Source organism: Penaeus vannamei, chromosome 21, assembly GCF_042767895.1.
Source record: "Penaeus vannamei isolate JL-2024 chromosome 21, ASM4276789v1, whole genome shotgun sequence".
NCBI lineage: Eukaryota > Metazoa > Arthropoda > Malacostraca > Decapoda > Penaeidae > Penaeus > Penaeus vannamei.
Genome location: NC_091569.1, coordinates 17,448,895 through 17,458,894, shown reverse-complemented (window position 1 = coordinate 17,458,894; position 10,000 = coordinate 17,448,895). Strand labels below are relative to the sequence as shown.

Sequence of the window (10,000 nt, the reverse complement as noted above, 5' to 3'; positions counted from 1 at the left end):
GAAGATCAAAGAAGAGGTGATTGAGCAATCGCAAACAAACGAAAATGGGTCTCGAAAGTAGGCTTGGCTTCTGTCGTTAGGCGATGTTCTCACACCCCCTGCGCCCCCTTGTGAAGTGTCCCCAGAGTGCGAGGGAGATGGCGTGGCGAAAGGAGGCGGGCGGGTCGTTGACGCAAGTCCCGCCCGCGACAATATTTGTGCAGCTTGGGAACAGCCTTAACACCTTGGCCGGAAATGGTGGCTCTTGGAGGCCGTCTCACCACATCCTTTAACCTGCTTCCCCTCCCCCACCCCCTCGCTCCCTCCCCTTCCTCTTCTCTTTGCATCGGCACGTCCTCATCGGGCTCTCGATCTTATCCTGTTCAGCGACGCCTCGAATCACACTTCGCCTTTACCTGTCCACACTACAGCATGTGGACGACGCGGCGTGCTCCATTCTTGGCCAATACATTTACAACACACAATTCTTTTCGCGCACTACGCGTCACTTTTCCTTCCCGCAGCGTCGGTTCCTCGCGTTCTCTTTTTTTATTACGTATCCTAAAGCTTTCCGTCTGTGCTCCTGTCTTCTCTTGCCCCTTTCGCGCCTCCAGAATCTTGCTCTAGACCTCGCCTTATTTTTTTTCTTGTATATTATTCAACTCTGATTGGATGTATATGGCAACAGTCCGTTGATTGCTTATTTGCATATGAAGTCAAGTTCATTGCGGTGCAGAGTACAGCTGTAGATAACTTTGTTTCTTTAAATGTTCTGCATTTATTTATTATTTCTTTGTTTTTGTTTTTGTATGTCAATATGTCTTTGTTCTGGTTATACTCGTGCCTTTTATGCACGTTGACTTAATAGTGTAAACAAATCATTCTGATAGGTTTGAAGTTTTCATTGTTGTAAAGGAGGATTAGCACGAGAGAGAGAGAGAAAGAGAAAGAGAAAGAGAAAGAGAAAGAGAAAGAGAAAGAGAAAGAGAAAGAAAGAGAAAGAGAAAGAGAGAGAGAGAGAGAGAGAGAGAGAGAGAGAGAGAGAGAGAGAGAGAGAGAAAGAAAGAGAGAAAGATATATAGAGAAAGAGATATAGAGAGAGAGAGAGAGAGAGAGAGAGAGAGAGAGATAAAGTGAGAAGTGAGAAGTGAGAAGTGAAGGGGTGCAAACAAGCACGTTAAATACATGAATGGAAGTATCAAGCGTCATTATCCATCCAAGGGCGTTTGTCGGACTTTCTCACAATGAGTCGCGCTGATAATACGGAATTCCGTGAAATATCGAGCGCTAATGGAGTCATATCAAGCTTTAGTATTGACCAAGGTACATTTAACCTTGGTATTGACCTGGTCGTTCCTCAGCATCGTGGTTGTGGTTGCTGTCGTGTCCGTATGATGGTTTCTGATTTTCATTTTTTTTCCTGTTGTTGGCGGTCGTGTCCCTTTGATATTGCTGAAGTAATTTCTGGTGGTCATTATTGAGTTTGTTGATGCTGGCGTCTTGTTGGATTTGCTCTGGTCGTTCCTGGTGGTCTTGGTCTTGGTCGTCGTCTTTGTCTTTTTTAGCATCGGCGGTGGTTGTCTTGCGGAGGCGCTGCTCGTCATAATGGTAATGGGATGGCGATCGCAGGGACGGTGTTGGATGCTGTCAAGATAGCCTTCGAAGTCGCTCTTTGTTCTCGTGTCCTCGCGTCGGCCGGGATCGGGAGGATTGGCTTGGGATTTCTCGGGTGGAGGGGGAAGAGGAATAAAAAGGAGGGGGGGTGAGAAAAAAGGTTGCGATGCCAGGGGTGGTTGCATAAAAGGAACAACGTAGGAATAGCAACCGTTGTGTTGTTGTTCGTAATTTTGATATTAATATTCGTGGTAATGATGATGGTGAAGGCAGCAACATTGACTATATTGGTAATAACTAAAAGGATGAAAATGATAAATAATATGGAGAAATCGAAAACGTAGAGCTCCAGGTATTGTAGACAGGCCGGGGGAAGAGCTTACAGATGATTATTTTTTCTTTTGTATTCTTTGGAGAACGGCTCAGTCGCCAAATCGAGAGGACAAAGGACGCGATACTTTTGTGTCGACACGGTATTTCTGGTCGATAAGGAACCCGAGGAATGTAGGACAGCCCATGATGTGCATGGTTATTGTCGCGCTCAGAATTGGGAGCCAGGAAAGGGAGCGGGAGACGGGCAGACGAACAGGTAGGTAGGTAGAAAGGAAGGAAAGAAGGAAGAAAGATAGGTAGGTGGGTAGAAAGGGAGGAAAGAAGGAAGATAGGTAGGTAGAAAGGGTGGAAAGAAGGAAGAAAGATAGGTAGGTAGGAAGGAAGGAAGGGTACGTAGAAAAATAGTCAGGTAGGTAGAAGTAGAAAAATAAGCAGGTAATTTGGTTGAGTAAGTAAATAAATAGATAAGTAAAAGGAACAAACGGGCGAACGAAAATTGGTAGGAAGGAAAGTAGCAAGAGAAGGAAGGATGGAAAGAAGGCAGGTACGTAGGTATGTAGATAGAACGGTAGGAAGGAGGTCGGGAAGCAGTTTGAGGGAAAGAATGATAGAAATAGGTAGGTAACTAGGAGAGGAGGAAGGAAGGGCGGCAGGTAGGTAGGAAGTAAGGATGTTCACGGTTTTCATTCACGACGAAGTGTGTGGAAGGCTGTGAGTGATGGAAAAAGAGAGATATTGCTGGCGAAATGGGATTAGGATTAGATAAAGGAAAGGAGGGAACATGAATAGTGAATGAAACAGGCTTTACAAGAACGGAAGTCAATCAAGGAAAAGTGTGGCAAAGTTTTTTTTTTTAGGTGGTGGAGGCGCGGAGGAAACTTGGCGTGCCGTAAAAGCAGTTCGCACGAGATAGAAATGCACACACGAAAGCCATAAATCCTCCCTCCTCCTTCCTTCCTCCACCGACCCTTTCCCCCAACCCACCTCTCCCCCTGCCCACTCACCTCCCCTCGGCCCCAACCCACCCATTTCTTCCCTCTACCCACCCGCCTACCCCCCTAACACACCTACCTCATCCCCCCAACCCACCAACCTTATCCTCCCAACCCGCCCATGTCTTCCCCTTCAACTCACTGACCCACTCTCCAACCCACTCACCCCTTCCCCCAACCCTTTCATCCTTTCCCCCAACCCACCTCTCTCCCTGCCCACTCACCTCCCCTCGGCCCCAACCCCCCTCACCTCCTGCCCCCTCACCTACCCCCGCCCCCAACCCACCCATTTCTTCCCTCTACCCACCCGCCTATCCCCCTAACACTCCCAACCCGCCCATGTCTTCCCCTTCAACTCACTGACCCGCTCCCCAACCCACTCACCCTTCCCCCAACCCTTTCACCCTTTCCCAACCCTTTCACCCCTTCGCCAACCCTTTCACCCCTTCGCCAACCCACTGACCCCTTCCCCAACTCACTGACCCCTTCCCCGATCCACTCACCCCCTCCCCAGCCCAGTCACCCCTTCCCCAATCCTTTCACCCCCTTCCCCAATCCATTCACCCCTTCCCCAGCCCAGTCACCCCTTCCCCAACCCAGTCACCCCTTCCCCAACCCACTCACCCCTTCCCCAACCCACTCCCCCTTCCCCAACCCACTCACCCCTTCGCCAACCCACTCACTCCTTCTCCAACCCACTCACCCCTTCCCCAACCCACTCACCCCTTCCCCAACCCATTCCCCCTTCCCCAACCCATTCTCCCTTCCCCAACCCACTCACCCCTTCGCCAACCCACTCACCCCTTACCCAACCCACTCACTCCTTCTCCAACCCACTCACCCTTCCCCAACCCACTCACCCCTTCCCCAACCCACTCACCCCTTCCCAGCTCTGTCACCCCTTCCCCAACTTAGTGCGCACAAGGACATACACACATTCGCATGTCCTTGCCGAGACCCAAACTCTGCAGCATTTCAATCGCACTTTTTGCCAAGAGATGAATAACGGTTTGGCGCTCACCCTGGGGACAGTCCTCTGCCTTGGAATGCGGATTTTTTCCCTTCTTCTTTATCGTATATATTTTTTTCCTTTGTGTGGCATATTCACGAGGGATGTGTGCGTTTCGCCTCGTTCCTCTAGGGTATGTTCGAACGACGGTTGTTGGATCAGGTTTGAAGGGTGCGTGCGCTCTGCCGGTTGTGATGAGTCATGTAGTCGTTGCTGTTGTTGTGATTATTGTTATTGTTGTTGCGATTATCATCATTGTTATTATTGATATTACAATTTTTATTATTGTTATTACTATTTTATTATTATTATTATTATTATTATTATTATTATTATTGTTATTGTTATTATTATTCTATTGTATTTTGTCATTGTTGCTGTTATTGTCATTGTTATTGTGATCATTATTACACATTACTATTATTGGTATTATATTTATAGTTATCATTATGATTATTATCGCATTTGCGTTCTGTCACGCGTGGCATAAAGCGAGGCGACCTCCGGAGGTGCAGCCGTTGTCAGCCGAAGGACATAACGCGGAATACGGTCGATATACATTTTTTTGCGACAGTCTCTCGCGGTATGAGTCGCTGTGTGACCTTGAGCCTACCTCTTGCCCACCGCCCCTCTCGCTCAGTTGCGAAATAGGTTGGTGTTCTCTGCGTCCTGAGCGCGCTCGCTTCCGCCCGCCCAGCCACACATGCACGCACGCACACGCGCACGCACACACACACACACACACACACACACACACACACACACACACACACACACACACACACACACACACACACACACACACACACACACACATACACACACACACACACACACACACACACACACACACACAAACATACAAAACACACACACACACACACACACACACACACACACACACACACACACACACACACACACACACACACACACATACACACACATACACATACAAAACACACACACACAAAACACCACACACACAAAACACACACACACACACAAAACACACACACACACACACACACACACACACACACACACACACACACACACACACACACACACACACACACACACACACACACACACACACACACACACACACACACCCTCTCCCTCTCCCTCTCCCTTCAACAGAGGACTGTTAAGAGACTCGAAGGCATTAGGTACTTAACGCTGCTTATCTCCCGACTCTGAGAAGTGGCGGAACCAATGCGGGCACATTACATGCGTTTTGCTTGCGTTTATCGCCATGCTTTCTTGTTTGGTGGCGGCTTTATCGCTCTGGAAGGGCCGGCTCTCGCACGCGCGCATCTCGTTACGTGTTCTCTGCTTGTGTTTGATTGCCATTTTGTCGTGTAACTGCTATTGTCATGAGTCCGTTACTTTTGTTTGTGTAGATTTATAGTTATTAGCCTACTATCGTTTATCATTATCATTAGTAGTCAGTCCACTAATTCGCATTTCTCTCTCCAGGTACGGCATCTTCCCGGCCGGGTTGTCTGGCGCAGCGAGTTCTCCCACGAGGTTGGTGTCGGTGAGGTAATTACAGCGAAGGCATCAGGAGGGTTTATGCTGAAAGCTGTAGGGGCTGGTTTATGTCATGGGTTGCCAAGCAGTATTTTTTTGAGGAGCGATACCTGTTATTAGGGAATGATTTTTTTTAAGAGAGCACTGGTGAGGGTAATGTTCATAGATTATTTTTGGCATATCCGAAGTCGAAGAAATGCTTTTGAAATGTTAACTAGACCAAGATTCCTTTGCAAGATAATGTTTCCTTGATGCAACTTCTTGCGATGTGTAATGAGTCAACGATAATGATGCATTAACTTCGGTGCCGCCTGTTCTTGCCTGCAGCGATGCCAGTCCCAGGAAACATTATTAACCTAATTACGCCTGTGATTAAGCCTGCATAAAGTTTTTAGTCCGTGGATGATCATGATGCTGACGAGGCTTTTTCATCCCTTGACTTCGGCGCCGTCATGCAGCCGCCATGTAGTCGCCATGCATTCACCTTGAACCTGCCTGAAAGCTTTTCTGTATTCTATTGCCATGGGTCTACCAGGCATATGCCATGCAGCCATCATGAGGTTTCCATGTATGTAGCCGTTGCTCATGGCCAGATCTTACACCTCCCATGCACTCTCTGCCATCCACAGTGCGCCTTTGCTTCGGCACCGCGCGAAGGGTAAAGGAAAAGAAGGGAGAGGAGGATGCGGAAATAGGATAGCATCCTTGAAGCTCTTTGCAGGGGGTATCGCATGTCAACACTGCAACACTCCTTAAGACTTCCCTGGGAATATACGGGCGCGGCCATGCAGTCAGGCACTACGGTCATTAGAAGGCGTTTGTTCAAGCATTTACCATTTTCTTTTGTTTTCGTACCATGAAAGAGACATTTTGAATAAAGCGTTACATCACTTTATCCATTCAAGTGCTAGACATTGGAGAATGGCGCTACGGGAATGACACTGCTGCATTCTCTTTATTATTACATTATCAAAGCCTCCCTTGTTAAGTGTAGCTATTGTGTAAGTGTTGCATGCGCACAGGGTCATGCACCCGGCAATGTTTGCGGCGCAATGGCACGTAGCCACCTCTTGCGCGCCTCATGAAGAACTGTGGGAATATGGCTCCTTCCTCTCTCGCCCTGTCCCTCCCCCTTACACGCCCCTCCTCCCCCACTTCATCCAATCTCCTTTGCACACCCTTTTCCCACCCTATTCCCTCACTCCCCTCCCATATCCCCCTCTCCTTTCCTCCTTCCTTCCTCGCACTTCAACTTTCCTCCTTTATTCTCCCCACTGCCCTTTCCTACATTCCCCCTTCTACCATCAGCGCTTTTCTCTTTTCTCCTACTCTTCCTCTATTTTCTTTTCCTCCCTTTTCTTTTCGGTTCCCCTTTTTCCCATTTCACTTTCCTTCCCTCTCACTTCCTCTTTCCCTCTCTCTCATTTCGTTCTCCACCTCCTCTACTCTCCTCTTCTCCCTCACGCCCCTTCCTCCCATTGCCCATCCTCATTTTCACCCTTTTCTTTCCATCTCTCCCCCTCCTTCTCCACGCCACTTACCTCCATTCCCCTTTTCCCCTCTCTCCTTGCTCCCGCTTTCCCTTTTCCACTTCGCTCCACTCCCCCTTTCCTCCCCACTTCCCCCCCCCTCTCATTCTTATCCCGAATCCTCTTGTCTTTCTTCTCCCTCCCCCCTTCAGTGACGGGGTAATCAGGGCAGAAGAGGAATAGTTAGGTTGGATGAAGGCAAAGGGGGGTAGGATAGGGGTGAAGGGGGGATAGATTGAATAATGTGAGTGCATGAGTAGGAGGGGGGGGTAGTGTAGTAGGAGGGAAGGAAGGGTTGTGGGAGGGGAGAGCCAGCAGACCGTACAAGGACACTGTTATCACTAGTTAGTTGCTTCGTGACCTACGGATAGCGTCATCAGCCCCGCAGATGCTGGTTCGGTCACGCCAGCGGCCGGCCGAACCAGCCAGCCCCTCTCTGTCCGCTGGCCTTTCCGCCTCGGGTTCCCGTTTCGCCTTTTCTCTTTTTCGTCTCCCTGTTTTCAGAACTTTGCTATTGGCATCGTCGTGGTTGTTGCAATTATTGTTTTTGTCGTTGTTTTCATCGCGATCTTCGTCTGATTTGCCGTCATCGTCTTCATCACTGCCATTGTCAACGTCGTCGTCTTCATCTTCGTCATTTTTTTCTTCATTATCTGATAAGCCTTCTTTTTATCCGCCAACCCCATTGTTTCTGTATGTAAGACAGTTGAGAGTTTATGTGCATTAGTACGAGAGAGAGAGAGAGAGAGAGAGAGAGAGAGAGAGAGAGAGAGAGAGAGAGAGAGAGAGAGAGAGAGAGAGAGAGAGAGAGAGAGAGAGAGAGAGAGAGTTCTAAGAGAGACAGAGAGGGAGGCCTAAAGAGAGAGAGAGAGAGAGAGAGAGAGAGAGAGAGAGAGAGAGAGAGAGGGAGGGAGGGAGGGAGGGAGGGAGGGAGGGAGGGAGGGAGGGAGGGAGGGAGGGAGGTCTAAGAGAGGGAGGTCTAAGAAGAAGAGGTCTTAAGAGGGAGGTCTAAGAGAGGAGGTCTAAGAGAGAGGTCTGGGGCGAGAGAGGTCTAAGAGAGAGGTCTAAGAGAAAGAGAGAGAGGTCTAAGAGAAAGAGAGAGAGGTCTAAGAGAAAGAGAGAGAGGTCTAAGAGAAAGAGAGAGAGGGCTAAGAGAGAGAGAGAGAGGTCTAAGAGAGAGAGAGAGAGGTCTAAGAGAAAGAGAGAGAGGAAGCCAAAGGAGAAAGAGAGAGAGGTATAAGAGAAAGAGAGAGAGTAGTAAGAGAAAGAGAGAGAGGAGAAAGAGAGAGAGAGAGAGGGGTAAGAGAGAGAGAGAGAGGCCTAAGAGAGAGAGAGAGAGAGAGGTCTAGGAGACAGAGAGAGAGAGAGAGAGGGCTAAGAGAGAGAGAGAGAGAGAGAGAGAGAGAGAGAGAGAGAGAGAGAGAGAAAGAAAGAAAGAAAGAAAGAAAGAGAGGTCTACGAGAGAGAGGTCCTAAGAGAGAGAAGGTAGAGGTCTAAGAGAGGAGAGGGGAGAGAGAGGTCTAAGAGAGAAGAGAGAGAGGTCTAAGAGAGAGAGAGGTAGAGGTCTAAGAGAGAGAGAGATAGAGGTCTAAGAGAGAGGTAGAGGTCTAAGAGAGAGAGAGGTAGAGGTCTAAGAGAGAGAGAGGTAGAGGTCTAAGAGAGAGAGAGAGAGAGGTCTAAGAGAGAGAGAGAGAGAGATCTAAGAGAGAGAGAGAGAGGTCTAAGAGAGAGAGAGAGAGAGAGAGTCTATGAGAGAGAGAGAGAGGGTCTCAAGAGAGAGAGGTAAAGGGTCATAAGAGAGTGAGAGGTAGAGGTCTAAGAGAGCGAGAGAGAGAGAGAGAGGTCTAAGAGAGAGAGAGAGAGAGAGAGAGAGAGAGAGAGAGAGAGAGAGAGAGAGAGAGAAATAAAGAAAGAAAGAAAGAAAGAAAGAAAGAAAGAAAGAGAAAAAGAGAGAGAGAGAGAGAGAGAGAGAGAGAGAGAGAGAGAGAGAGAGAGAGAGAGAGAGAGTGAGAGAGAGAGAGAGAAAAGAAAGAAAGAAGAGAAAGAGAGAAGAGAGAGAGAGAGAGAGAGAGAGAGAGAGAGAGAGAGAGAGAGAGAGAGAGAGAGAGAGAGAGAGAGAGAGAGAGGCCTGAGAGGGGTCTGAGAGAGAGAGAGAGAGAGAGAAAGAAGTCTGAGAGAGAGAGAGAGAGAGAGAGAGAGAGAGAGAGAGAGAGAGAGAGAGAGAGAGAGAGAGAGAGAGAGAGAGAGAGAGAGAGAGAGAGAGAGAGAGAGAGAGAGGTCTAGAGAGAGAGAGAGAGGTCTAAGAGAGAGAGAGAGAGGTCTAAGATAAGAGAGAGAGAGAGGTCTAAGATAAGAGAGAGAGAGAGGTCTAAGAGAAAGAGAGAGAGGTCTAAGAGAGAGAGAGAGGTCTAAGAGAGAGAGAGAGAGGTCTAAGAGAGAGAGAGAGAGAGAGGTCTAAGAGAGAGAGAGAGAGAGAGAGAGGTCTAAGAGAGAGAGAGAGAGGTCTAAGATGACAGAGAGAGAGAGGTCTGACGTTAGAGAGGTCCAAGAGAGAGAGAGAGAGAGAGAGAGAGAGAGAGAGAGAGAGAGAGAGAGAGAGAGAGAGAGAGAGAGAGAGAGAGAGAGAGAGAGAGAGAGAGAGAGAGAGGGGATATATGTGTGAGAGAGGAGGGTCTAAGTAGAGAGAGGGAGGGTCTAAGAGAGAGAGAGGAGGTTCAAGAGAGAGAGGGAAGGTCTAAGAGAGAAAGGGAGGGTCTACGAGAGAGAGGGAGGGTCTAAGAGAGAGAGAGAGGGTCTAAGAGAGAGAGAGAGAGTCTAAGAGGGGGGGTATATATCTGCTTTCGGCTCATTCGAAAGAAAATGTTAAAGAGGAAGCGAAAAAAAATGTATATCCGCGATTTTAAAGCGCGGAGAACATTTCTTGGTACGCTGCGTGCGGGTCCCCTTGAAGAGGTAGTGGCGAGGGCGTGAACCACTACGCCCACCTCGCTCGCACCACCTGGCCTGCA

The 10,000-nt window shown here is 48.6% G+C and overlaps 1 protein-coding gene and 1 long non-coding RNA gene across 2 annotated transcripts in view; both read left to right on the top strand.

Moving 5' to 3' along the window:
* LOC138865469 (uncharacterized) overlaps positions 1–7,709 on the top strand; it is a 50,312-nt gene extending 42,603 nt beyond the window's left edge. The window contains exon 3 of the long non-coding RNA XR_011399389.1: positions 5,410–7,709. This is a non-coding gene — a long non-coding RNA (uncharacterized lncRNA). The remainder of the gene's footprint in view (positions 1–5,409) is intronic.
* The window catches only part of RhoGAP93B (MyTH4 and RhoGAP_KIAA1688 domain-containing protein RhoGAP93B), a gene marked incomplete in the record, with an annotated part of 240,870 nt that overhangs the window by 111,206 nt on the left and 119,664 nt on the right, over positions 1–10,000 (top strand).